General features: G+C 45.6%; 1 protein-coding gene across 2 annotated transcripts in view; it reads left to right on the top strand.

The window, feature by feature from the left end:
- Positions 1-27,438, top strand: part of GNAO1 (G protein subunit alpha o1) — a 146,504-nt gene that overhangs the window by 50,798 nt on the left and 68,268 nt on the right. The gene's annotated exons all lie outside the window — the stretch shown is intronic.

The raw sequence follows: 27,438 nt of genomic DNA, 5'->3' as shown, positions 1-27,438 counted from the left end.
ATACCTGGAGAGAAGAGGAGAGAGGGGGGAATATCTACATCATTGTTGTATGCCTATTGCAACCAACTGAGGCACAGGAACAATTATATATGACATGCCATTTGTATGCTTATCCCAGGAAGCGTAGCCCTGGGGACCTCTGTGTCACAACAGCCACAATCTCTCGTTCTCTCGCACTAGCCATGCCAGTACAAAACAATTCCGTTACTTAGGGACAGCCTAGAAAGGGATACTGACAGATGTGGGGAAACAGGAAGAATGTGCTAGATGCACAGGCTGCAAGGAGAGGTGTCTCAGGAGAAGTCTTGCTGCTGTTCAAATTCCCTCCACCAGCCTGCCCATGCAGGGAAGCTTTCAGGATTAACTTGACTTCTGTGAGGGCTGGACTGGCTCTTACATACCCTCAACAGCAATTTCACTTGCAAACAAGGGGATGTATTACTTCAGTGAGGTTTGTGTGGATGGCAGGCAGCAGCATTAGCATGTATCTTATCAGAATAACTGTGATGTCTGGCAGCCTTCTCATGCCACACACCTAGGCGAGTCTGTCCTTTTACAGTTGCCACTCTGTTGTTACTTTAACCAGCATCCTATTTTTAAACAGTGGCTCCTCTGTGAGGTGCCCCTGCCAGCCTCTGCCTTTCCTTTTCGCATTTCTGGCTCAGACCAAGATCACACAGAGAAAGTCAGGGCTCTAGAGAAGTCAAGACCACCCTTTTTGCATGCTGCCATCCCAGAGAAAGTAAAACTACTTGGTTTCACTGGAAACAAAATAATTTCAGATTAAAGACCTGGTAAAGGCAAAGTCCTGTATGCCACTGAGTTAGTCATGACTATTTTTAGGTAGCTGTCAAATGACAGATGTATGACATACCCCAAACTCGTTATCTAAGGGTTGATAATGAAAGCATTCACTAGAAAGAACACCAAAATCCTGCTGTGGTGTTACTGTATGAAGAGGTACGTTATTCCTCTCAGTTGCAAAGGGGTATTTTGATTTCTTTGCGTGCAGCGATTTTTCCCACAGGAGCTCCAAATCCTGGAGACGTTTCCATCTCAGATGTAGAGATGATACCATAATGGAGTTCTTGTGAGCTTGCCGAGAACTAATAGTGATGGCTTTCAAACAGAATACATTAATCTGTTGATTACTCGGTGACTCAGCTCTCAGCAAGGCAAAGTATCTTGTCTCAGCTAAAAACCTGTGCCCAGGAAAACAGAAACAAATCATTCTCCATGTCTGATAAACCGTCTGTGGCAGACAGCTTTAAAATGTAAAATTTCTTTTTTCTTAAATAGCTGAAGTCCTAGTTTGAGCAGAGAAGCTCAGCACTGCTTTAGTGCCAGGGCTGGCAAAGTACAGGGTACGGAGGGGGAGACCTGTTAACAGGTCTGCCAGGAATAAGAGATGGAGTCCTAAGCTATGCAAAACGTTGTGTCCATTGATACTGCTGTGGGCAGCGTCCCAGGTGTTCTTAGGATCATACGATAACTCAGGATGGAAAGGAGCTTGAGATGTGTCTCGCCCAAACGCCTGCTGAAGCAAGGTCAGCTCTGAGTCAAACCAGGTTGCTCAGGGCTTTATCCTATCAGGTTGGAAATCCTCTGATTTTGGGAACTGCACAGCCTCTTTAGCAGCCTGGACCACTGCTTTGCTGTCGTCGTGATGAAAAGGTTTCTCCTTATGTCTAGTGTGAACCGTTCTTGTTTCAGTTTATGCTTTTGGCAGCAGAGATCCTGAGTTGCGCTTTGCAAAGTATAAAGCAAATCAAATCAAGTTCTCCCCACCATAGTTTCTCTAAGATGCAAAGTCCTAGAGGAATTACTCCTGTCTTACAAGGGTATTGTGTTGACAAGCCTGCAACAAAACATTATGAACCAAACAACAGTCTGGGAGGGCAAATTCAGAGTATCTTCTCCTTTCATAGATGGGAGTAGTGTTCCTTCATGTAGCAGTAGATAAAGGGGAAAGAAACCAAATCTTGTAGGCTGTGGTCTTCCACTTGCTCCTTTCTCTTAGTCAGCCTCCACAGAAAGTTGCTGGTATTAGTATGAAAAAGTATTTATTTTAATCTTATAAAGAAGCACAAGGCTTCTGCTCCCCCACTTTTGTTATTAATGCACAGCTGCTCTAAAGAGAGGCCATTACACAGGCGATTTGTTGAGTATTACGCTGCATGGTTCATCCCTTTTCAAGCAAAGCTTTTCTGTTTTAAAAGTCATTCCTCAGCCATGGGTTTCCAATGCAAATCTTTTAGTGGGGGATTTTCCCCTACTCATCACTTAAGCCCCCAAGAGAAGAGAGCTAGGGAAGGGGACCCAGGGCTGCAGCTGCTCAGCCTGGTTCAGCAGCAGGAAAGGACAGAATTTCCTCAATGACCACCTATCTATTACAGCTTCCCCTACCCTGACTTCATGGGAGATGCATCTTCCCCTGTACCCCTTCCAAATGGCACCTTGACATGATTCAGAGAAAAAAAAGCCCCTCCTCTACTTAATAAATGTGAATGAGATTATTTGTGCTTTTGTTATTGAGGTAAAATAACTATATCCTCTCTCACTGTTCTCATTTTGTTCCTGCCCATAATTATACCTCCAGTCTAATAAAAGCAAATGACCAGAAGAGTCCAGATTAACCCACTTAGCTTTTGTCAGTCAAAGTGAGATCAGTGTAGGAAATATGAGCTAATACGTCAAAATAAATCACAAAAAACATATGTTCCAGGTCTTGCTGACCTCTTTGCTGGTAAGAACCTGTCCCCAAGTTAAGAACAAAACAGTCTGCGTGTAGGTTTTCACTTTATATGTGCTCCTTGGTTCAGGGGAACAGGTTTTCTTGCAGTTGTGCCTGGCTCAAGGTTCATGGCCTGAGGGCAGCACGTAGGTCCTCGTTTTGTATCCTTCAGCACAGAGAATCAGGAGCATATGACACGTTACCACCATGCATAACCCAAAAGGTCAGTCTGGAGCTCCAGAAAAGATGTAAAAGTGCTAAGTCACAAATCCTTTACATGTTGCAAGAGGGCAGGCAAAAAAGAAGCAGTCAGTGAGGAGACAGAAGCTGGCTACAGGAGGAGCAGCATTCATGTGTGTTCCTCATCTCCAGGGCCATCACTGCCCAAGGGCTAGATCACCCACTAGCCGAGAGCAAGAGGGTACATGGAGGAAGAGGGGCAGAGGCTTAGTCTTGCCTGGCTACACAAAACCCTCTATTTGGCCTGTAGGCCTCTGCTTAGTCTTTACCTTTATAATCAGATTAACAGCAGGAGAGTCAGGCCATAACATACAGCCTCTGGATTAAACAGTTCTCTAAAGTGCAAATGTATTAATGAAGCAATCTCCTCACTGATTCCCTTTCACTGCACCCAGGTGGACTAAATGGGAAATGGAGATTTAAAGCCAGGAATCCAGAAGCTGACACAAGTGTTTGGATCTGATCAAGCAAGGAGGGCAGGGAAGTGATGTATTTTCATCTCTCCATTTGAAGAGCTTGTTCCATAGTCTGGCTTTAGAAATCCCAGACAGAAGCAGCGTAAAGTTTCTTCCTTGGTGGGTCAATGCTGACCTCAGGAACTGCTTGGAAATGCAGTGCCTGTGATCCCACTGCAGGCTGGTATGGAAACTGCTGTAGATGTTAGAATAAACCAGACAGAAAAAGGCTGAAATTGTTCAGAAGTCACTCAGCAGAGAATCCCGGTATCAGTCATGTGGCTCAGATACAAGTGCCTGAGGTGGCAGGGTCACAGGTCCAGCACTCAGTGGCTGGAGGTGGCAGGCAGTGACTTTCACATTGAACTGTTTTCCTAGCAGGAGTCTGGAAATGTCTCTGCTTCAGCTATGAAAGAGAAAGCTAAAAAGCTGCTGAAGCATTAAAAAAAATTTGTAGCAATTTTTTTTCTTTCAGGCAAAATGTGTCTGTGGTTACCCTATGCTGTATATAGTGTGTAATTCCAGAACTGGGAGCTAAGTGGATATGTACCTGAACATTTTAAATATTGGCTAGTGATATGAAAAAATAAATCAGTTTAGTGTAATTGAACAACCCCCTGAGGCAGCTGGCAAAAGGAGCCACATACACTGGAGCTGCATCTAACCTGCTTCTGAAGAGGAAGGTACATGCAGAAATCCAGAGCTTCCAGCCCATTCCTTCTGCACATGCCAAACGTAATTTTAGGAGCTGCCCTCTTCGTCTTGCTCCTGCTTGGTGGTGGCAGAACCAGGGACACAGCACTGTCACCTGCTGCCTTCTGATCACTGGAAGGGAGCAGTGTGTAGGAGAAAGCTCTCTTCTGTAAGGGCTGCTCCTCTGTGCCTGGCTTTTCCTACTTGTCAGCTCAAGACAGGACCATAGAACTGTCTGGGTTGGAGGGGACCTTCAAAGCTCACCTAGTTCCAACCCCCCGCAATAAGCAGGAGCACCTTCAACCAGATCAGGTTTCCCAGAACCACATCCAGCCTGGCCTTGAATATCGCCAGGGGTGGGGCATCCACCACCTCTCTGGACAACCTGGGCCAATGTCTTGCCACCTTCACTGTAAACAATTTCCTCCTCACAGCCAGCCTGAATCTCCCTCTCTTAGTTTAAAACCATCACCTTTCATTCTGTCACAACAGGCCCTGCTAAAAAGTCTTTCTCCCTCTTCCTCTAGTTCCCTTTTAAGTACTGAAAGGCTGCAGTAAGTTCTCCCCAGAGTGGTCTCCTCACTTCTGTCTATTTAGCCAAGCTGTCTCCTCTCTGAGAGATGCCAAAAGCTGTATAACTTTGGGGAGGGCAAGCGAGGTTAATTAGGCACCACCATGGTGGTAGGAAGTCCCAGCTCGCTGACTGGTACCTAATGGGGTGGTCTGAGGGTGAATGTGGGATTCTTGGGTTTCTGCTGCTGCAGTGAGAATACTGCCAACCCTTGCTTGACTGCTGTGGTAAGCAATAGGACCATAGTGAAGCATAACTTAGGGCTGCTTTGTGGAGGAGCAGGACAGAGTGAGAGGAAATGGAAAATGGAATAAGGAGGCATTAGCCACCCCAGTTTTACCTGGTGTCAGCATTTGTCTGGATGTCCAGCTGCAGCTGAAGCCTGCATGTAACTATTCCTGTTATACTGGGTCTGCTGGCTTCATCACTGTAACAGCACTGGACAAATATTTCAGCCTGCCCTTCACTAAGGTGTAAAGTTCTGTTAGTCTTTTTCATTAAGACCAGTGCCACCTTTCTCACACGCCCTCATGTCTCTTTGCTCCCCCACGAGGTGCATTCCAGATACCATCATTCATGGTTTTGAGTGGTAGAGAAAGATAAAAGGCACGGCATTTCTTGAGAGGTGGGAAACCAGAAAGGAAAGCACTTCTTGTTTTCACAGCCTGCCTTGTTGCTGGGGAGATGCTTGGCTCAATCAAGAAAGGCTTATTGCTACCTAAGATGGCCAATGTGTTGGAAATCATTGCTGTAAAGTGAGGGTGCAGGAGAAAGAGGGAGACAGCGGAGAACAAGGTATAGCCTAGAATAAGCTCTGCCTGCAGTCATAGTGCGTGACCTGCAAGCCCCCCTGTGGCAATTGTGGGATCTCTCTAACCAAAAGCTGTGCCTTGCACATCCCGCTAATGCACTTTCCCCCTTTAGACATCCTTTGAGCCCCTGAAAATACAAAATCTCTCCAATAAATGATTGCAATAAAGTAATAGCAGAGTGTGGAGATGGTTTACCATAGGCCTTTGTGCCAGCTAGAAGAGCCTGAAGTCGTCTACTTCCATGGCTTTGCTCTCCTGCTTAGGGAGAGTCAAACTCACTCATCATCACCAGAGATCCCAGCCAAGTCAGCTGAGACCTGTGGCAAGACCCTGGAGATCCTTGCTTTACCGCAACAACAACAGCAGGCTCGGCTTTGCTCTCCTGCAAAGCTGAAGTCATAGTCATTTAAGTCAGTAGCATGGGATGATCTTCATGAAGCAAAAAAGATCACCCCAGAACCAGTGTCTGGTTCACTGTAGTCATGCTACTAATAAGGGTAGCATTTAGAAGAGAGACAAAATAAGCTTGTGTCATGGCTATAAACAGAACATGGCTTGCTCTTACCATGAGGATTTGGCCTGGAAGAGTCATCCGAATAAATAAGCAGGTTGGAGGTTGCCAAGTGTTCATGTAGAGTTTTATTTAGACTAAATTTGTCAGTCTCCTTTCCAACCTGGGTATCTGAAACAGAAAACTGGCAATTCATTGAAGGCTAAAATGTGATCTTAGCTCCGGCATCACAGCTATTTATAGGGCAGCAGTAGTGATGATGAACAGTAGTCAGAATCCCAGCCTTCTTCAAGCGTGTCACAGTGATTGTGAGCAGGAGGAAATCCTGTGTTCATGAGGGAGGGAGATCATATTGGCTCTGAGTAAAAGGGGAGGGATGGGGACTCCATATAGCCTAGAAAATGTAATAGCAGGCAAGGAACTTAATTCCACAGACACAGCTACACGCAGGAGCAGTATCAGCTCACCTTTCTTCTAGCAGGCTGTCAATCACTGACAGAGCTCTAAAACCCCAAACTTCCCCAGGCTGGCCCAATATTACACAGTTTTAGTCCAAACTCAGAAAGAGTGAAGAAAGGCTGTGTGAAACGGAGCCGAAAGGAGGCAGAGACTGTGGGCGGCAGGCATGTACCTAGTTGGAAACATGTGGCGTGTGGAAGGCTGCTGGGAAGGTGCTACCTTGCCAAGCGGCTGATGTGCCAGCATGATGTTTTTCACATTGGTCCTGCTTCTAATCAGGAAGCAGAATAGATCAGAATCTATAGTGTTGGCATGGCAACACTTTAATCCTCACGCAAAAGTAAACCGTTGGTCTGTCTGGTCTTTGGGTTCTCCCAGACAGCATAGGCTGGTGGTGAATGGGCAGCAGTTGGGGACAGGGTGGGATTGTTCTCCTGGTCCTCCAGTTCCTCTGCACAGTCAGAAGCCTGTTTCTAAGAAACACGTTTCTAGGAAAAATTATGCACTTCAGCATCATTTCTAAGTAAGCCAGATGATGCCATCACACCCTAAAATGCCACTAGGATCTGTTTCTTTGGTGAGCACTTGCCGTCAGCTAGGCACTGTAGATTGGTGACATTTGCCATCCATGTCACTTTCCCAACTCTGAAATTAGGTCTGTAGCTATCTGTCCTGTGAAACCACTGACCAGAACAGATGCCATCAATTAAAATAAGCTCTTTAATTTTCTTTCAAACTAAGAGAAGGGAAAGAGGTGTCTCAGGGGATCATTAATAAGAAAGAGACCATGATCATCTTGCTGGAATTCCAGGCTACAGGTTGAATCTAATCACATCTTTCACTACCCAAAGAGGGCTTTAAAGAAGATGGTTCCTGAGTCTTCCCAGGGAGGCACAGTAAGGGGACCAGGCAGCAGTCACTGGTGCCAGGAAGGGGATTTCAGGCCCAAACTGGCTCAGGCTTTTAGAGCTTTCACTCTTTACCTCCATGTCATCAGGAGAGATCAGGACAACCCGCTCTTGAACGGCCGGCCAGCCCTTCGGGCATTAGAAGCGTGGAGGGATAAGAAAAGTCTGAGGACATTTGTGTATGGGACAATCAGTAAAAACAGGAAATATCCAAAAGATGGCTTTCAAGTTGCAGGTATTGCCTTCCCCTTCAGCTAGTCTCCAGGAGAAATGCTCATCGGATGAATCCTCCTGACGGTGTTTGTTCCCTGGCTGGTGCAAAGCAGATCCTCTTCAGGTGCAGATCCATCTTTAGAGCTGCTTTTTTTTTTTTCTTTCTTTCTTTCCTTTTTCTGCTTCCAGATGCCATTTCAGGCTTGATTTCTCAGTATGAGCAACACTAGTCCTGCCAGGGATCCCTACCTCACCCCAAACTGTCCAGCATCCTTGCTCACCTGTGAAAATGCAGACCCTGTGCTGCAGGCACCTTAGTCCTTCCTGTTCCTTCCTTGCAGGCTCTCTCTTTTCACTGAAAGAGGGGTGTATTTTTCCTCCATGAGCTTTATGTATTTGATACTGATTTTTTGAGTGATGCAGGGAGTATTTTTAGTTTGAAAAGAAGAAAAAAAATCCCACCAACTCTGTTCCCTGGGAAGAAGGGCTGCCTGCCTTCTCCTCTGAGATTTGTTATTCAAATACAACCCCAGTTAGGGCTGCCAGGGAGGTGGTGTGACAGGGAAACAATGGGCAAAGAAGGGAGAGCAAAGCAGCCACGGGACTGTGGCATTAGTGGTGAATTAATGAGGGGTGGAGTGCTGCTTTCATTCCCACAAGATACCAGTGGAAGTTGGCTGCTCTTGGAGCCCCTGGAAAGCATCAGAATGGTACAACACAAAAGTTGAGGTGTTCAAAGATACTTGGCAGAAGAGCACAGCTGGAACAGAGCCCTGAGAAGATGAAAACCTCCTTCCGCCCACAAATGGGCTTCCTGGCAGCTCCTGGATCCAGGGTGGCATGCAGGTCAGGTGAGGGACCGCTCCATACCACTATCTGCTCCTTCACAGAGAACACCACAGCCTGGCCAAGGCAAATTTCAGCCCATTTGATGGGCCCAGCACAGACGCTCCCTGCAGAGCAGATAGCAGTGGCATTGCGCAGATGTTGATCAACACAGTCAGGTACTGTTTGTCCTTCTCTAGTGCCTTTCTGTCCAGAAAGGGATTGAAGGGATTGAAGCGGGGACAAAAAATACATGTAGTTGTTGGATGTAGTGTGCAACTGAGGCACTGAGGTTAAACACTTGCCATGGCCAAGGCTTCACAGATGCTTATACATGTTTCTGACCATGTAGGTGATCAGACACCAAAAGCCTTCCAGAAGGTCACCACCACATTTGATTCTGAAGATCAGGTTTCATCTGGGTACAGCCTGATACAGGCAGGGTGCCGTCTTCAGGTATGATTGCAAGTCAGCTCTCCCAGCAGCAATTGCAGATAACTACAAGCTACACAGCCCATCTCAGATACATGTCAGTTATTAAGTGTTGGGAAGTGCTGCTGAGTCATGCTGCTTAGTCCCGAGTTTTAGGAGTGCCATTTAAAATACTTGTTTTCCAAATGCTGTTGATGATGTCCGTATTATGTGCATGTCTCCAAATGTAAAATGAAAACATTTGTACAGGGCATTCCTGTCCTTAAACACATCTCCAGTGTGTAGCTCACAAAAAAAGCGTAAAACAAATGTCTTGGGATGGGACCACCTCCCTGGGTCTGTCATTTGATGTTTATTCAGGGATGACGGTGAGCAGTCTTTGCTCCCAAACAGCAAGAGCACAGGCTTGGAACAGCTTGGGAGGGAGGGAAGCAGGGAGGAAGGAGAGTTATGCCTGGGCACACGGGAGAGGGGGGATGGGGAACACGATCCTTGCTTACACCAGGTGCTAATAAACTTAGGATAAATATTCTTCTGCAGTGGTCTGCTCTGGCCACAGATTGCAGAGCAATTCCTCCCCCCTGACATCAGGTGTCCTTGCAAAAGCAGCTGGTCTGTGAGGGCAGGATGAACGCAGGTGCTCCAGCTCTGTGCAGGGCTGGCATGCCGAGGCCTTGCTGACAGCCTGCTCCCTTAACACACTGAAATTCACACAGACAGGAGCAGGGGAGTCATTTTGTGGCCTGTGGCTTGAAGTCCCATCCTTCCAAGAGAATTCTGCTGAGGTGGTGAGGCAAGGAGACAGAGCCCTTGACGAAATGGAAATGCTGAGGCTGCACTCAAGCCCCACACCATCCTCCTCCTCCTAAGGGGAAACCTGTCCCTCCAAAGCAAGCAACTGCTTCTTAAAGTGTCAGCCAGGCAGGGAGCTCTTGCAGCCACTGTGGGGACACGTGCCTTCCTCTAGGTAGAGGCACAGCAGGATTCCAAAACCTCTATGTCCCTCATACTGCATCAATCGTGGGGATGGCAGAAAATCTGCCACATGTGAAGACTTTATTACCCATATCCAGATTTTACTGAGGTTTTATTAATCAGTACTGTGTACATTTGTAATAACTGATTAAAGATGCCATGTGGGAGCTCATTTAACAACTACAAATACTGCTTTGACCTCAGCCTCACCAGTGGAATGGGGCAGGAGGATGTCTAGCCATGCAGCAGGGACCAGCTTCATGCAGAGCAGGAGGAGACCAGTGATGCTGCTGACCCAGGCCAGGATTGCCATGGTGGCAGGTCAGCCGTTTCATTCAAAGGAAGGAAAGAATCAAACTCCAGATGAAGATTAGAAACACAGCCTCAAGAGACACTGTAAAACAGTATCAGTTTGCACAGTAGCAATGTTTAGCCTTGTGGTCAGAGGCAGAGAGAGAAAATGTGCAGGGAAGAAAGCACAGGACATGTGAATCAGCCTGGGTCAGGTTTAGGGGTTTTGTTAGATAGTTGCTGGGGGCCACAGGAAACCATCCTTCCCCAGAGACCCACATCCACAGCATGTCGCCCCTGAATCGCTTCAGGCAGCACAACGCGTCCCTCCCAAGTGTCAAAACCCACTCAGGAGCCAAGGAAAACCTCACCCACAGGCTTTGAACAAATTCCCTCCTTTCTTTCTGCTGTGTGCTTAATTTTCCAGGGCTGTACGGGTTTCTGGTTTGCTGCATATTATATCTGTGTTGATGGCATGATTGTTGCTACGTAGTTCCCCCTTGATAAGAACCAACTCCCCTAGGTTGTCTGTTTGTAATTAAGTCCTCATTTTCCTGTAGGTTGGTTTAAGACTAGATTAACTCCATTGATTAGAGGGGAATTACTCTTGATACACACTGAAATCATGAGAGTGGAGAATCAAGTGACACACAGGAACAGTCCCACAGTAACATACTCCAATTAGCTATGTGGTTGTAATTTGCTTATGGACCCATCTTTCTGAATTCTGAAACAGTCCTTCAGATGTTTGCTCCTTAATGAGAAGGGGGTTTACTAATCCAATCTTACCTGCTGGACATACATTACAAATGATCACTCAGCTATCTAGGCTGTTGGGTCATGTGTTGAATACAACCAGTTACTTTTTAATTAGGCTGAGAGCAGAACAGGAGCAAGACAGTCTTCCAGAGAAAAAGGAAGATTTTTCTGAGAAGAAAGAGATCCCAGTAGTGTAACCATCCAGTGAGTCTGAGTTCTGTAAAGTTACAAATTAGTTTCTTCCAAGTGAGAATCAGATCTCATCTCCATCCTTCCTTCTACATGTCATCACATTTGTGTACTTTCTTTTCTTTTATGCAGGGCTCGTTTGGCAACACAGCCTATCTGGAGGCGCACTGTGACATTTCTGTGGATGCCAAACACGGGAATTTTAGGCTAGATTTTCCTCACCACCTCACCAGCACCTTCATCAAAGGTCCCTAAACCGTTTTACTTCCAGCTTTTATTCTCTTTAATTACTGTTATTGACACTATAAGCTTTCAAAAGCTTTTCTCTTGCCAAGTTCTGCTGCTGCATTTATAAGGCATGCGAAGGTTTCAGACTGGTGACATTTGTGCTGTCCTTGTGCAAGTCCCTTACTTTAAACAGACTTGCTCCACTACAGATTCCCTCAATGCGCATTGCAGACAACCTCTCCCAAGGTGCACAGCTTTCTCATAGCGAGTTCAAGTTCTGCTTCTCTTAGCATGTGTCCTCCCATGCTTGCTTCTACTAGTGATATCCTTCACCCAGCAAATTGCATAGGGTTAAATCTGCTGTCTGTGGTTTGTGTGGGCCTGCCACTATTGCAGGCTTGGTGGTTTAATTTACTCCAGAGCCAAAGAAGTACCAAGGCTGAAAAGACCATATTCATCATTACAGTGGATCATGAGCCAAGTTAGGGATGGTCTTGTGATGAGTGAGTAGGCAAAAATCCTTCTTTCCTCAACTTTCTCTCGAAGAACAAAACATCAAGGAAGGCTCTAGGACAATGTGTAGCAGCACACAAGGCTCTGCAGGGCTGAGCCTTTGACTCAGCTGCTCTTTATGTCATTGTGGACTAAATGACGAGCATCTTCTATTCCTTGTTGGTGATCCAAGCAAAAAATGTACATGCATAAAATAATCCCAACCATAAATTGTGTACCAGGAGGTGGAAACCTGTCCCCCAGCATGAAGACCAAGCAATTTCAGCATCAAGGCTCTCAAACCATGAAATTTCAGAAACCAAGAGCAGCTGGACCCAAACTGCATCTCTGCTTATTTCAGGCATGGGCTGTGCACAGAGACATTTTATCATACTGAATCAGCTTTAAAGCCACCTCTTGAGCTGATACCCCTTTTTCGGCCCCCATCTTCCCATTCCTGAAGGAGATGTAGGGTGCAAACCCTGGCCTTGCTCACGTAGTTGTTGCACTTGATGTCCCTCCACAGCCTGCAGCCACAACCCAGCATGCAGACACCTCCAGTGGTCCTTCCTAGGGCACCACTGCATGGCAAGGCCAAGAAGAAAGCCATGTCCACCACATTTCAAATCAGAAAGCATGATCAGCTCATACATTTAGTTGGAAAAAGAAGAAATGATCAGGAGAGACCTACTTACAGTAACCCACACAGGCAGCTCTGAACTGCCTTTCTACTGCTAATCATCTGTCCCCTACAGTCCTGGGCAGGTGAGATCTCAGTTCTGGGGTCATGCTGCATGTCATCATGCATTTTCAGCTTAATTTCTCTGGGCTGATCCAAGAGCACAAAGGGTGGAGGTAGTGGACAGGCTGTTGCACCATATCCCCTTCTCCTTTGCCGTCAACTTCACAAGGGAAGAATGGGAAGCAGATGAACAGCGAGGGCTGATGGGGAGGTGAAGCCTATCAGTCCACACTATCACTTCTAACTTGCCTTGAAATCCTCCAGGAGATCACCAGTGCTAACAAGTCTTCCATGACCCTTGGGGAAGAGAACTGAGCTTGGGAGCCAAGTCCACCACAAAGCACCAACTTTCTGTGAATTAAATTTCAGATGTAAACAGATGTTCCTGTAGCACTCTCACAAACCCTATTACATTCATTAGGCAGCACCAGCACACTGTGTGGCCATAAGCCCTTTTCCCTGTGAAGCTGTAGGGTATTGCCTGGGATCAGGAAGTCCAGCAAGTTTCTTGAGGCAAATAAAATCAGATTTCCTTTCATACTGGTTAAGCAGCTGCTAGTTCAGAGCAGGAGTTATTGGTCAGATTGATGCACTCAACAGTGCAAAGGAGGTTTAATAGTGCTAGGACAGTTTCCAGTGAATTGTTTGTTCCTATCCCACTCACCAGCACTGAACCTGGCTGTTTAAGAGGTAATCAACCACAGCCTAAAGAGTGAGATCTTCTCAGGTGGGCAGGGGCAATGCTGACTTAGAATCACAGAATCCCAGACAGGTTTGGGTTGGAAGGGAACTTAAAGCTCATCCAGTTCCAACCCCCTGCCACAGGCAGGGACATCTTCCACTAGAGCAGATTGCTCCAAGCCCCATCCAGCCTGGCCTTGAACACTGCCAGGGATGGGGCAGCCACAGCTTCTCTGGGAAACCTGTGCCAGAGCCTCACAATAAACTTTGCTCTGTTTCTTCATCCCTGAACCAGATAGATCCTCTCCATTGGGCCAGAAGCTAGGGGAGGTATTGGTGCTTCCTTCTAAGGCAAGGGGAAGGATTTGGGTGAGCTTCACTCAAGCACCCACTGCAGAAGGCAGCGTGAGTTCAGGCACACCACAGGGAGATCCCAGCTTCATTTATGTTTCCTCTCAGTTGCCCTGGAAGGGGAGGCTGCTTATGGAAAGTGACCATTAATGCTCATGGGAAAGGTGTTAGCTCTGAAAGATTAAATTCTTTCAAAGCCAGAGACGCTCAGTCCTGGGCCTCTGGTGTGGGTTACTGTAACAGTCAGCTTGTACCAGATACCAGGATATTCTGTGAGACAACTAGCTGAACTGCCAGCACCTTGGTGCACACACAAAACACACAGTCCATCTGAAGCATTGCCCAGCACATAAATCTGGATGGGCGTATGCTATGAGCAGTCAGAAATTAAGCACTTGATATGCAAAGAGATATCCAATTTCGTGTGCATGACCACCAGCAAAGCTTCTGATGGCTGTTTCCAGCTCTTACAGAAAAGAAAGGTGCAGTAGGTTCTAGCTGAATGCCAAATAGGATAGCAAGTAGTGGGTGATAAAAGTAGCATCTCCATAACTGTAAAAGGTTGTTCTAAAGGTCAGAACTGCATGTGCTCTCCTAGCTCTGTGAATAGCTATTCAATTTGTCCACAAGTTGAGATTTTGACTAGGACAGGATGAAATAACAAGGCTAAAGCTGTCCCATCCATTATCGTGGGGAGTGGCTTGCCTCCAAGAGCAGGCTCTGCCCCTGCAGATACAACACACATGTCAGAGAGCAACCCAAGAGGGCAGATGGCTTATGTGGACCATCCTTGCCACCAAGCCTTCATCCCTGGACTTCAAAATGCCGCAGTGCCCCTCTGTGGAGAGACAGTGATACCCCTGTGCTCACTGCCAGTGCCCCTGAGCACACCCCCCTGGTCAATACCCCATTGAAAGCATGGGCAGAAGCCTCTCGTTCTGTATACACTGCCCAAGACTATTTATCTGGAGTTAATTTTCCACCCCCTAAGGCAAAATGTAGGGAAAGAGACCTTGGCAGTCCTGCCTGTGTGTGTTCGCTCTCTCATACCAAGTCAAAACAGAAAAGCCCTGTAGGCCTGCTGGCACTGACAGACAGACTGACAGAGCCACTTTGCACAGACTGACACCTCAGTTCCTGTGGTAACACAACCCTGCTCTTCCCATGCTGTTACTGATGTCCTCCTGTTGCCATGGCAACAGGGCACTTTTAATTGGCGAGTAAGAAACAAAATTAAAACCAAAGCAGTTTATTAAATGTCAGACCATGTCGGAGAGTCTCCCAGTAATGTGATGGGAGCACAGCGACTCTCCAGGCATTCATTCAGGAGCAAAAGACAGCAGTGCCAGCGGGGAAGACGACAGCTCCTCTGGGTCTGCACATTGCCATCATCTCCAAAGGAGCCATCCTGCCTTCTTCACACACCAGTCCAAGGATGCTGAAGCCAGCCAGGCCCTGAGATAGCTGTCTTAGCAAAGCCATTCCTACGTCCTTTCATGTCCTTTGTCCATGCCTTCCATGGAGGAGGGGAGATCTGTTTGCAGGCTATGCTAAATCTCACTCCTGTTTGTACCATCTCCGTGTGCTCCAGAAGGAAAGTCCTCAAGCAGGTGATAGAGCCATGTCCATTATGAACAGAGCATCTGGGCCAGGAACCCTCTGTATCAGCAACTTTATCTGCTAGGTGTAGGTGATGCAGGCTGGGAGATGATTAAGTATTCTTCCAATACATAAAGCTATTCCAGTGCCTAAAGGGGGCTTACAAGAAAGCTGAAGAGGGACTTTTTACAAGGGCATGTAGGAATAGGACAAGGGGAAATGGATTTAAACTGACAGAGGGACAATTTACATTGGACATTAGGCAGAAGTTCTTCCCTGTGAGGGTGCTGAGGCCCTTGCACAGGTTGCCCAGAGGAGCTGTGGCTGTCCCATCCCTGGCAGTGTTCAAGGCCAGGTTGGACAGGGCTTGGAACAACCTGGTCTAGTGGAAGGTGTCCCTGCCTGTAGCCTGGGGTTGGAACTGAATGAGCTTTAAGGTTGCTTCCAACCCAAACCAGTCTGTGATTCTGTGATCTCTCATAGTGAAACTAGCTCATCATCAACCAAAAGCTTTAAAAATGTTGTCAACCACTCCTTAATCTGTGCCAAGAAGAAAACATAAAATGAAAGACTTAATTCTTGCTTGTGGAAGTAGAGAAACAAATCTTTGCTGTCCTGGGAAACAGCCATCTAGAGTTTGCAGCAGGAAGACTGTAAAATGCTCTGGTTTCTGGTGGAAGAGCTGACCCCTTGATACTCTTTTGCATCACCATATTCCAAGAAGCAACTTTCCATTGGTCTATCCAGCTGTCCTATTTATAACCAGCCTCTATATTATAAAAAGCGTATAATTCACAGTGTTTCCTAATTAGATGTTGTAACTACAATCCTATTTCACACCACTCTAATTTACTCCATCACAGTAAAGTTTTGTATTAACTATATTATGCAGGACGAGCTCTTCAAGTGTTCAAAGCCAGGAGTTACGTGCCACTTTGATTTGTACCTAAAGCTGGTGTGAGTTCACATGGCAACATCTCATCATGATGTCTAAAAACCTGGGATTAAAAGACACTGTCAAAGGTCTGTCCAAAGTCAGGGGTCACTTAGAGCAAAGCATGGCAACTCAGAGTAAGCTTCTAGGCTAGTAAAGATTCTGCAATCCCAGTCACTTCTGACCTTTCTGAAAGGATTCCATTTTCAAAAGTCCATATTTGGTAGATCTCGAGAGCAATCTGCAGCTAAGTTTGTGGCTGACACTCAAATCTCTGAAAACGGAAATGGGCCTTGGCCACTTGAAGATTATTCATTATAGAGGGAAAGATCTTGGGAGCAACTGGGCTAATGTGGTTAAGCAAACATGACTGGATTAGCAAAGGGCAGGATTAGACATTACCCATTAACATGGCACGTGCAATAGCAAAAGAGGTGTGGGCTGATTCTGTATGTTATTATGAGTGAATATGTGCGTACAACTGCTCATCTTGTTTGTGCAGATCAGATAGCTGCTTTGACTTATTAAGAGACTCTTTAGGAGGTTTGACTACCACTGCACTGCAAAGTGACCTGTAGAAAGCTCTCCCATGCAGGTTGGTTTTAACCTCAGACCTCTTGCACACTCTTTGCAAGTGTTTATTAGGAAAAAAAAAAAAAAAGAAAGAGAGAACCAAACACATTTTGTTGGTATTCATAGAGTGCAAAAGCACAGTAAGACTACAGAGTCCCTATGATATTGCCAGGGGGCTGTCCTCAGCTATCTGTTAACTTAAGAGCTCCAATTTGGGAAAAACTACAGTTTCTAGAAGTTCTCTCTGTCTGCTTTTGCCTCCATCTCTATCTTAAAAACCAAAACCTTTGAAATCCTGCAGCCGTGTGTTAACACGGAAGAATGGGTCTTTCCAAGCTCCTCTACATTCAAGAGAGCAGCTGCCATAGGTTAGGACCTTTATTAGCTGAGCTGTTGGAAGGAAACAGTGAGAAGCTGCCTGTGGATGATCTCTCACTCTTCTTCTGCCACACCAGGCACAAACATCCCCATGCTGAGGGCAGGTCCTCAGCCTGAGCACATCCAGCTGGGCTGAAGTCATTCTGGCCCCAAGGCTTGTTTTGCTATTTTACAACAGAACAAATAGAGCAACACTTCATAACATCCTAATGAGGCACACTGAAGAATGCCCAGGAGACAGAGACAGTATCAGTGTTTCTTGGCATGAAGAAAAAATCAAAGGCATTTGTTTGTTATCTGAAATGTTGATCTCTGTTCACTTCAGTGGTGGGCAGACATTTTTATAGTGTAGGTTCCTGGAAATACTCAGATGTCACCATCAGTGCATTCTAAGGGTATTATTTGTTTCAGATATAATTACAAAAGCTGTACTTATGAAGCAAGGAGTTACTCAACACCATTATGGGGTTATTAAGCTTTAAGTAGTGCTTTGCGCTCTTATGTCCTCGAAAGACCTTACACTTGTGGACCCATTCTTCTTCTCATTGAATGGGAATTACATCACTGCAGAAAAGACAGTGGTACCTCTGTTGTGAAGACTGCTAAAGTTTCACCTACGATCCTGATGGTGCCTTTTGAGAACATGCTGTTCATTCTGTCAAGCTTGATGCTTTTTTAAAATTTTGACACTTGCGAAACATCTTCTGCTTCTCCAGCCTTGGTAATCAGAAGACACAATCCAAAGGTGAAAATACCAGTATCAAAATACCCTTGGAGCCTGGTTTAGGCTCGTGTTGGGACAGGGACTACAGCTAGTACTGGATGTGTTTGCTAGGAGGAGCTGACAGCAGGTGACCTCAGATGAATCACTGAGGGATTGTGATCGAAAGGCTCTTGAAATCTGCCCCTGAAGAAAGCAGCAGAGACAGGCTGTGCTCTATCTCCTCACCCATGCTGGTGATGATATAGTTGCAGTTACAGGTGGTAACAGAGAGTTTGCTGCTGTGCAAGTCTCAAAGGAGACGTGCTGCAGGATGTGCACGTCCAGGTAGGCTGATCAGAGGGGAAGAGTCGAAGCCCAGGGAAGGTGAGCTAAGCTGACCTATTCTTCAGAACAACTGAAAACATACTCTTTAAACCTCTGAGCATTAAACGCTGCTGTATTATTAAGAAGCCAGGCAATTGGAAGGTATTATCCCATTAAAGAAGTACATCTGCAAAAAGGGCTTCCTAAGGAAGCAATGCTGTTCTGCAAAACTTGGACTTGACAGAGATTTCCCCATTCTCAGTTGGATCCAGGAAACAAGCATGTTAATATAGCCACTGACAGGCAATTTAATGTTATTCTTTATACTCGGTTCACTCTGGAAGCCCAGCTAAGCATAAAAGAACAAGTAATTTTTGCTTATTTAATACATTCTTCCTGAATGTCACTGTGTTAAAAACCCAGCAGATGAAATACCCCCCTCCCTCCCACTGCAAAACCAAAATCATCTCTGCTAGGTCATCTATGCTCATTGTGGTTTCTTCAGTTAAAAAGCTATCATCCATCAGGATTGTAATCGTCCATCCATCACAACTGTATCAGCCATTCAGCTTGTAAAAACAAATACTCTTCTGTTATTTCTGAGGACACACAGGCTGTTCCACAAGATCAGCTCATGCCCACTATTTCAAAATGCCTCTGCAAGAGATTGAAAAAAGGAGAAGAATGGTTAAAAAAAGCAATTCAGACATTAACAGTGTCATGGCAACAGAAAATCAGAGCCTCAAAAGCAGAGCTCAGCTCAGTAAAGGTTTAGGGAGTCACTGTACCTCAGGACTGAATGAAATGTTCAGCACATAAAAGAGGTCCCCAAAGGTTTTTTATATTTATGATTATGGTGCCAAGCCAACTGCTATTTATATATATTTTTGTCTAACCATAGATTTTTTTCTCGCTGCAAAAGATTTTATAATAGCATACTTGTCAGGTAAAAGTCAGTCAATTTTGATTCTTGGGGAACTTTGGCATTTGAAAGCGTAATCATAAACATCCACTTTTGCCCTTATGGAAGCTACTGTTGTAGCAAAAGTTGATAGAAGGAGAAATCAAGCACTTTGGGAACAGTTACCCAGTGAGGAATTTTGTATGTTGAGTAAGATGATGTAACATGAGGTGACAGCCTGAACCATAATGAAGAGTGAAGTATGCAGCCTCACGTTCTGTGTTTTCACCTAATACTGGCCATGTGTGTAGACGACAAACCTCCTTGGCTGTTCCTTTCCCCTTGCCACCCTGCGCTTCTCCTCTTGTTTTTTAAGGCTTTTTCTTCCTGATCAGGTCAAACATAAAGTCGCCATAAAATTACAGAATGGTTTGGGTTGGAAGGGACCTAAAAGATCTCTTGTGCAACCTGTTGACAATGCTCCTTTTGATACAGGCAAACACTCAATTGGCTTTCTGTGTTGGGCTGCAAGCATACACTGCCAGGTCATGTTGAGCATCTTTTCAGCCAGCACCCCCAAGTCCTTGTCACATCTGCTCTCAGTCCATTCTCCCTCAGCCTGTTTGTGCTTGGGATTGCCCTTACCCAGTGCAGGACCTAGCACTTGACCTTGTTGAACTTGGTTGGGTTTGCACAGTCCCACCTCTCAAGCATGTCCAGGTCACTCTGGATCCCATCCCTTTCCTCCAGTGTGTCAATCGCACCACACAGCTCGGTGTCATCGGCAGACTTGCTAAGGGTGCTCGATCCCACTGTCTGTGTCACCGACAAAAATGCTGAACAGGGTCTGCCCCCGAAGGGACACCACTTGTCACCAGTCCCGTCTTGGACATTGCACCATTGACCACAACTCTCTGTGTACAACCATCCAGCCAATTCCTTATCCACTGAGTGGTCCATCCATCAAAGCCATGTTGGCTGTCACCAATCACCTCCTTATTGTTCATTTGCCTTAGCATTGTTTCCAGGAGGATCTGCTCCTTGCCAGGCACCGAAGTGATACTGACTGTCCTGTAGTGACCTGGGTCTTCCTTTATTCCTTTTTTAAAAATGGGTGTTGCATTTCATCTCAAATGTGATGGATAATTTCTTGGCAACCACATACAGCAGTTCCCTCAGGACCCACTGGTCCCATGGACTTGTGCATCTTCAGGTTTCGTAGATGATCTTGAACCTGATCTTCTCCTACAGCGTGTAGTTCTTCATTTTCCCACTCTCTGCCTTTGCCTCCTGCGACTTGGGCAGTGTGGCTGGAGCTCTTCCTGGTGAAGACTGAGGCAAAAAAGTCATTGAGTACCTCAGCCTTCTGCATGTGCCAGGTGATCAGGTCTCCCATTTCCTTCTGGAGAGGGTCACATTTTCCCTTATTTTCCTTTAATCCCCGATGTACCTAAAGAATCATGTTAAGCTGTCCAAGTATCCAGTGGCTACCCAACCTCCCTAAGCTTTTCTTGCCTGGTCTTTACTCCAAGCTTCATTCTAGTGCTTAGTTTCTTGATAATATTAGCTACCCATGGCCGACACCAGTAATGGGGTAGGATCAGGGGGAAAACTGCATTGCAAAAGATAGCTTCTAGTTTCAATTTTGGCTTATGCAAGGCTGGCAAGAAGAGAAAAACTCCAGCACAATAGGTTCTGAGTCTTCTTTAGCATACAGAAGTGAGGCAGTGCTCAGTATTTTTGTCTTGTGTTTGTATCCTTATTCATGCCTTTTGTCCTCCACACCTTTCAGCTTCTTCCCTTCCCTTTGCCTTTGCTATATTAGCTTGGGAACTTGAACCAAGGTTTGAAACACCTTGAGACTTTCTGCCCACGTAGATGATCTCTCATGGAGCACTCCAAGCTGGTGTGCTGTGGTGTCACTGCTAACTTTTCCGTAGTGATACTGGATGGGAAAGTTCCTGAGCATCTGAGACTGCTGCAGTATTTGCCCATTCAGTTGCCACATCCTGATATTCTCCCGCCTTTAAAGGTGCTGGGAGTCTTTTAGCTAAGTCTGTACATCCCATTACTCCTCTAAACTCTTTCAAGTCATTTCTCACAATGCTGGAATCTTCTGTATTTGAACTTGACCTTAAAGTGAAATTTTATGTAGTGCTTACAGATGGACCCCCTGAGTCCTTAGGGTCAGGTCAGTCTGGAGCTGTGAACTTTTCCAGCGTGTTTCAGACCAAGTCTCCCAGTGACTCAGTACCAACAAATCCTGAGGCATTAGAGAGCAATCTAGCAGACTTCAAAGGTTAAAAGCTTTTATGTTTTGCCAGACGGGGACTCCTGATACCTGGATCCAAATCCACTGTCTTCTGTACCACTGAAGGGGCTGGAAAGCACTTAGATTTTGAGTCATTCAGTACCAGAGCTGCCACTGAGGCTGGGAGCTTTTAATGGTTTGTGTGCTTAAGCTTGAGATAAGAGGGCTTTCAGGCTATAACACCATGTTAAGTTAGGGCACAGAAGAGTTTGAAGTCTGCTGTTTCTTATAGGCACCCTGTAGCGCTTGCCATTGGCACTCTTGGACACCATCACAGGCTTGTCTGATGGAGGGGTTTTTGGCTGGATCTGGCTAGTGGGTTGCTGAACACCCTTAGGGTGGCAAGACAGCTTCTCTTTTCCAGAAGGTGGGCAGGAAAATTGCACATAACACAAAGTAAGATCTGAATAGTATAACTAAGAGCAAAAACTAGCTACAAAGAGAAATAAGAAGTGTTCTGAAGTCAAGGTCAGAGGAGTTCCCAAGGGTTCAGCCTCCAATTTACAGTACAGGGTTTTTTTTTTTAAGGACTTAAAAAAAAGCAATATAAGGGCTTTGATTTCACACTTCTTGGATTTCCCTCTCCTCCCCATCTTGAGCTCCTGCCTGCTTTCAGTTACAGGAACCCTAAAACCAGAAGTACTTCCTACACTGCTGCAACGCCCAAGTAGTTGAGCCAGAGCCCAGAAAAGCCTTTCTGATGAAGGTGATAGAACTTATTTCCCTCCCAAAGAAAAGTGTTTTAGTTTCTTAGTCTCAGAATCATGATGTGACTCCCACGCTGCTCTGGGAGAGGACACAAAGCTGGCTGGAGAAGAGCAGTCAGGTTGCAGGCAGAATTGAATGGGGGCTGATAGCTTGGGTAACCCTTACAAAATGTGTGTGATTTCCAATCTGGATTTAGAGAGGTGACTATTTTGGAGGGTCTGTTGCATGCAGAAAGAATCTGGAAGGGTTAGAAGGATGGTAGTGACAGGAAAGAGAAAAGACATCCGCTTCCAACTTTTAACTCGGTTGCCTATCAACAGCTCCATCTTAAGGAGTGCAACTGCGATCAGAAGCTTCAGAGCCTTCTGTACTCTGCTCATCTCCTGATACTGCTTGTCAGAGTTAAAGCAGGTTTTCTAACAGAAGCCCTAATTGCTGCATTGGAACATGACTTACTCTGTCGGGTACATAGAGCCCTAGAGTTATCTGAGACAGCAAGAGAGAGGTGTCCCCTTGAGCTTTTCCCTACATCTGCTCAGCTCTCCAACATCCTGCACACCTCAGTCTCCCAGAGCAAAGCCCTTCTGGTGCACTAGTCTCCCCATTTATGTGGTTCTGCTGAACATCGTTAGCAGGTGAGAAGTACTTGCTCATGAAGGTAATGCTGGACCCAAAATATTTGACAGAGCATCTTTAGGCTGAGATGAGCTGGAGCTGTTCCTGGTGGTGAGCACAGGGCTGCTTCCACACCACCTGACTGATACGCTCTTGTTCATAGACATGATTCCCAAATCCCTCACCTCTCTGTCCAACTTGCTTGTGCTGGTACAGGAAGTGTCTGTTGGTTTTGCCAACCCTTGATCTGCCTTTCCTATTCCTATTGCAATAGGAACTGCCTTTCCTATTGCTATTCCAGTAAACCTTCAGAGTTCTGGAGAGTGGGTTTGTTGCTCTGTTTTTTTGTGAGGTGTGCAATCTGTAGGAGGCTCGGGCAGCCTTTGTTTCTGGGTGTGTGTGCCCCATGGAGACAAGTTCCCCTGTGTTATGTGCTACTCAGTAACTTAGGAGAGTTTATCTTTACCAGGCTCCCCAGGAATGTATGAGGAATGAATGCAACTTAGGCCATCACAGCGTCATCTTCCCCTGACGTTTTCTTGGAAAGCCACGGCTGCTGTGTGAACTGAATGGGGAAAGAGCTGGCTCTGGGTACAGATACATTCCCGGTGCTGCCCAGGGTACAATGTTACACATAGCACTTTGGAAAGCAATGTGCTGTTGAGAACACCCTTTCCCTCCTCCATCATCGCCTCCAAACCATCTACTTCTTCATAGCTTTCACGTACCTTTGGAAACTTGCTCTCAGGCTAGATTCTGTCAGCGCTTTCAAGAAAGAGGGGCTGCCAACCTTGTTGTCACCCCATGTATGTCTCAGAGCTACACAACCATCCCTTTCCTCCAACAACACCTGATACCAGCAGTCATCAGGGGACCTGAGCAGCCCCAAGAGCTCTCCTGGTCCTACACCTTGGCTCTCACCCTTTGGGCATGTTATGGGCTGTTAAACCACTATAGAGCTGCTTCACTTTGCTCATCTCACACTTGAAATGCAGTAGATAGAGAAGGCATGAGAAAAGGGGAGCCTGTTTTCTTCCTAGTGATGTGCTAGGTAGGATCACCAATGCAGTGCTGAAGGGTGAAGGTGGGGATTGCTTCTTACCCCCACAGCAAAGCCACACAGGTGCTACAAGGGTTCTTCACCATCAGGGAAAGAGTGCCTGAGATACTTGTCACAGCTAACTGCATGCTATCAGTAAAAGCTGCCTCATGGATTAATTAACACGGAATTTCTGGTCCTTTTAGCAGAAAGAGCTATTACCTGCAGATCTATGGGTCTGCAGATAAGTGTCTCCACAACTCTGTAGCCCTTTAACCCTGATACAGTGGCCATGTGTAGGGTGGAAATTACCACCAACACCAGCAGTGGCGAGTGGCACTTGCAGCTGGAGATAGCTGGTCTCTTGGTCTTCTGTCACTGCTCAAGGATAAACTTCCCTTTGTCTTGCTGTCTGACACAGATATGCTCTGAATGATGGACAGGAGACTGGTATTTTTGGACATTTTAATCAACAGAACAAATCAGAGCCGTTTTTTTCCTGCACATCCAAATGACTGAACTTGAAAACAGCTCCTGTTCCCCTGGATGGAAGGTGCTGAGCTGATGCCTCCACATGCACTGTATCCAATCTTATTTATTTCCCTGGGAGTAATTTTCTGTCTAAAAATGCAGCTTTCTCAAAATTCCAGCATTTTCAGGGAAAGTGGTTCTGCTGAAATTTGTGACAGTGAAAAGCTGTACAAAATGGTTTTAATATCTTCATTTTTGCTACATAGCAATAGCAACACTTAGCTGACAAGTGAAAGTGAGAGGAAAATTAACATTAAAGGAAAAAATTAAAAGAGGATATTTTGTCATTACTCTAAGCATGTAATATTGCTCAAGTGAGAGAACTTAATACTCTCAAAATGTTGCATGGAGAGAACCAACTGCCAAAATCTGTTGGCACATTTGCTTTGCAAAAACCAGTGTAACTTCTTGTCATGGCACAGAGGAGAAACCCCAGGAACCAACTGGCTCTGATGGACACAAGATTGACAAAGCCAAATAGACATCTAGTGTCAAAAAAAAAAAAGATTAAAAAGAAGCCTGTATTAGCATGAACATTATTTCTCCCTTGCACCCAAATTGATGAGTGATCACCTTCTTTGCAAGTGTTGACTACAGTTCCTTGAAGATGCTGGTGGCACCTTAGCCAGGCACCGATGTAGGCAGTGTGAAAACAGCCCCTGCTCCCCTCCTCTGCAGGGGAGAGTCCTGGATGCAGGATGTAGTTGGCACTGCATGCTTTTCCCAGGAGAGCAGATCCTCCATCTGGCACCTGAACCTCTCTGAGCAGGCTGCAGGCATGCTTCCTACCAAGCATCTGTCTCCTAGTCCTCCAAATGGTCAGGCTCCAACCTTCTAACACTCTCCTTGTTGCTTTGACTTGGTGGAAGAAAGTATGCAGACACAGGAGGAGCAGCCTCATGGTCGCTGCTTCTTCCCTCTTGTATTTGAATGTGAACAGGAGCAATTTCACCAAAGCCACTGGAGGTACAAACTATGAGAGAGGGGAAACAGGATCTCTTCGTCTATATACTTTTCAGGGTTGGAGATGTTCACCTTCAGTCTGAGAGGTGGGGAACAAGAGGGGAAAGTGGAAAGTGTTAGTGAAGAGACTGGAAACGTACTTGGGATGAAAGAGGGAATAATTAAACAGGGACTAAGAGCAGACATTTATTGTACTTCTGGGAATGCTTCTAAACTTGAAAGCATCTGAAAAAGGGGGAAAACTTGCTGTCACAGTCTTAGGAGAGGGGGCACAGGTCTTAAAGTATGTGAACTTCAGAGGATGCTGTCATCTCTTAGGGCTGTGAGGGCTCTATTTTATTTCAGTTTTAATTAAAAGAATGTTTTGAGGTTTTCCCACTAGCTGTTTCATTTCATTCCCTGATCTAGTCAGAAATCAACTTCTAAGGACTGGACCTGGAGAATAATTCAGTGGGGAAACACTAGTGAATCTCTGTCAGAGACAGGGCATAAATACAGCACACAGGGACTTCAGTGCCGTGGAGACACACCTGCTGGGGTACAAGGCATCTGTGCAATGGACAATTTACTCCCCAGTCCCTACTTGTGTACTTGGAAGATACTCTGTGTGTCTTCCAAGAGAGAAAAACCTGGCATTTCTCTCCTGCCTGAAATGCCATCTGCGAGGAGCATGCCTATGCTGAGACGTCAGTAGCTTTCCACTTCAGCTCCATGAACACAATTCCTGTTCATAACTGTCTGAGCATCTTTACTCTCTGAAGATCTCTGTGACTTCAATCGCTTCCTTTGACGATATAAATAATGTGGTCTATTCTTAGCTTCACAGTACTATATTCAAATCTTTATCTAAATTCTGCAGAATTTTCCATTTCAGATGTTTGGGCTTTTAGAGGCAGACTGCTGCTTATCCCATGCATGGCATTATTCTTTTGATACATCATCTGAAAAGTTAATTATCAGACCAATTCCTGATTTTTCTGAAATTTACAGGGAAAACATTAAAGTTTGATTAAGTGAGAATTCTCACTGGACTCATCAGCAGCAAGACCAAAATTAAATTTTGTTTTTAATAGGTTTGCCATGTTGCAACCCATGAGGAGTATCTGAATATGAAGGCCTGTTGCCAAAAATCAAACCTCTGAACAATGAGCAGTGAAAGATGTAATTCACTTATTGGAAAAATGAATATATGTGATACTCTGGTGCCAGAGCAGGGCCAGGCCAGGGGGTGTTGAAGGTGGCAGCACAGGGAGGGAGCATTTCACATTAATTCTACATGCAGCTGAGCTTCAGTGGCAACAAGATGGGGTCCTAATCTTTGGTGCTACAAGGTGCTGAACAGCATCATGTGGAGGAGCAAAGCAACAGGAAATAACCACTTCTTATCTGGAGCTGGATCAACAGCAAAATGATACTGCATTCTTACCCATGGTAACCCAAGAGACACAGGCTACTCCAGGCATCCTTCTTAGATGCCTTGTAGCAGAATGAGGAGAGCAATGTCAGTTGCGGTCATCTCCGAAACACACATCAGGGTTACTGGTTGTGAGGCACGTACACCTAAAAGACACTTTTACAGGGTGTAAAGGTTTGTCCTGTATAGCTAACTGGAGTATGAACCCAACTCGTTATGGACAGGTAAACATCCCCTCCCAAAGATTGGAATGACATCTTAAAACACAGCACTTGCACAGGCAGTTCATTTGCTTCTGCGATTTGCAGGTATAAAATAAAGCAAATTCATTTTAAACACTTGCTTGGGGAACAGATGAATTCATAAAGAGGACAGAGAGGTAGATATCCACAGTTGCAGCATCAATTACATGACTGTAAACAGTTTAGAAAGCCAGGCAGTTGCTGGTTTACAAGCTTAGAAAGAAGGTGCAGTGCCAGTGCAAGGTCTCTCTTTGGGCCTTTCGCCTTCTCTGAGTCCTTGCAGTACCCAGAAATACCTCTCTTAATAGCGTTGCAGAGGAGGGTATGAGTACTTTTGTGTAGTGATGACACAAAGGTGTTTAGAGAAGGTACTAAAGGACAGCTGAGATGTTTGAATTTGGTAAGAGTGTTCACATTAGAGGAACACAAATCCTTCAGCAACTGAAGCTCTTTCAATTTGCACAGCACAGTCGATGTCTGGGCACAGAAGCTATCATTCCTTCAATTTTTTTCCACCCCCCACAACATGACTCCATCTTCCAGCATGACACCGAGAAGTAAGGAAAAGCACAAAAATGCCTTTTAACCTTCAGCCTCCATCAAGTCAGACTTTTCTGATGCAGCGCACTAATGCATAATGCA

Source organism: Neopsephotus bourkii, unplaced genomic scaffold (assembly GCF_033783945.1).
Source record: "Neopsephotus bourkii isolate Nb327-2 ecotype Australia unplaced genomic scaffold, CSIRO-AGI_Nbou_v1 NB_1678, whole genome shotgun sequence".
NCBI lineage: Eukaryota > Metazoa > Chordata > Aves > Psittaciformes > Psittacidae > Neopsephotus > Neopsephotus bourkii.
This window is presented reverse-complemented; position numbering and strand designations above follow the sequence as displayed.